This window comes from Octodon degus, unplaced genomic scaffold (assembly GCF_000260255.1).
Source record: "Octodon degus isolate 3935 unplaced genomic scaffold, OctDeg1.0 scaffold00018, whole genome shotgun sequence".
In the NCBI taxonomy this organism is placed as follows: Eukaryota; Metazoa; Chordata; class Mammalia; order Rodentia; family Octodontidae; genus Octodon; species Octodon degus.
The window spans coordinates 1,221,348-1,223,593 of NW_004524594.1; positions in this window are offsets into that span (position 1 = coordinate 1,221,348).

Sequence of the window (2,246 nt, forward strand, 5' to 3'; positions counted from 1 at the left end):
GCTTCCCTAGCAAGCGCGAGGGTTTGAGTTCAATCCCCAGTTCCACAAAAAAATAAATAAATAAAAATAAAATAAGATAGATATGTACAGCTATTTGTAAAAAGCCTACGTTTCTTTGTGCAAATATTAAGAGATTAAAATGTTCTAGAAAGCCCCATCTTTGGCAGTGATCCCGAAGTTAGGTGAGGGAGCACAGTCAGACACATACCCCAGATCCTAAGTTGAATAATGCTGCTGAGCTGGAGCATGAAAAACATTGGCACTAGAAATGATGGTGTAGGGGCTGCACTTCAAGAAAGCACAGATATGCAATTTAGACGGAGGGTTTCATCGTACATTTCTGGTGTTATATCCCTGAACAAAAGCACAAGCATTTTGCTCAAAGTTAATGACACCTTTCCATAAATCTGATGGATTCTTTCCTTATTCTGCTTTCTGCTTAAAAAGACCCTCCCCCATTCACTCAGCCTGATGTCCCTTCGCTTCCCTTCCTTTTCTTTCCATTTTGCTGTGTTGGAGATCCAACCCAGGGTCTGAGCTAGGCAAGCTCTTGCCCATTCACAATATCCCCAGCTGGCCTGATCACTCTTATTCAGCTTGAGTTTTGGGGGTTGTTTTGTTTCGTTGCAGTACTGGGGATTGAACTCAGGACCCTGCGCTTGCTAGGCAGATGCTTATTCTACTGAGCTATCTCCCCGGCCCTTCAGCTTGAGTTTCTGTAAAAGACTCAAACTCCTAAATCTAAATCAAGTTTCTCCTCTCCTAGAACACTGTACTTTTCCTTCAAAGCTTCTGTTATTTGTAATGTGAAACTCATCTGTGGGCTTACTCATTGAATGCCTCTGCATACTTACAGAGCCCCGCAACTATTGATTGTCAGTTCCAGGGACCCAATATTTGTTCACCACTGCCTCCCCAGGGCCTGGCATTAAATACCCCTAATGACAGCTGTGAATGGTGGTGCAGGTCTGTAATCCCAGCACTCTGGAGGCTGAGGCACGAGGATCATCACAAGTTCAAGACTATCCTGGGCTACAAAGTGAGCTCAAGACCAGCCTGAACTGCATAGCAAGAACCTGTCTCAAAAAGACCCTCCCCCAAGAAGAAGGAATGAAGATATATATATGCAATATGTGGTGTGCACTATTTTAAGTGCTGTAAGGCAAAACAAATAAGAGGCCCCCTTGAGCTTATTATCTAGTGTTTGGGAGGTAAATAAGTGTGTCACAACAAACAAGATAATTACAAAAAAATGATAAATTCCATGGAGAAGATAAAATAGGGTAAAGGCAGTGAGTGAGTGCAAAGTAACTTTAGGAAGGTAGGATGAGGCTTCTCAGGCTATAACGTGGGCCTGGGGTGATAGCTCAGTGGAATAAGCACTTGCCTGGCAAGGGCAAGGGCCTGAGTTCAATCCCTGGTTCCACCAAAAAAAAAAAAAAAAAAAAGTTTATTGAGCAATATGTGGCAGGAACTATTTTTAAGTATTGCAAGACAAAACAAATAAGTGCCTCACTGCCCTGGAGCTTGTTATCTAGTGTTTGGGAGGTAAACAAATAAATGTGTCACAACAAACAAGATTATTACAAAAAAATGATAAGAGCCATGGAGAAGATAAAATAGGGTAAAGGCAGTGAGTGAGTGCAAAATAACTTTAGGGAGGTAGGGTGAGGCTTCTCAGGCTGTAACGTGGGGCTGACACCAGCCAGAGGGAGCATTTGGGGAAACAGCGTCCTAGGTGGAGGACACAGTACATGCGCAGGTTGGAAGACAGAAATGCAGCATGCTTCGGGGTCACGAAGAGTGAGGGGAAAGTGGGGAAAGTAGGCTGAGGTCAGATCATGAAACGTGAAGCCCACAGATGCAAGGATTTCATTCTAAATGTGATGGGCAACCGTTGGAAGGTTCTAAGCGCGTTTGTGCTGTGCTGACTCATCTTAAGTGTCAAACACAGACGGTTTATGTGGATGCTTGATACACATTATTAATGGATCTTTGTTTCTTGATCTATTTGTCTACCATTCGAACTATGTTATAGCTATTAAGATAGTGGTGCCGGGGAGATGGCTCAGTGGACTAAGTGCTTCCCTGGTAAACACAAGGGCCTGAGTTCAATCCCCGGTTCTGGAAAAAAAAAAAAAGATAGTGGGGCTGGGGCTGGTGAGATGGCTCAGTGGTCTAAAGCACCTACTTAGAACAAGCTTAGCAAAGCACAGGGACCGAGGTTCAATCCCCCAGCACCACAT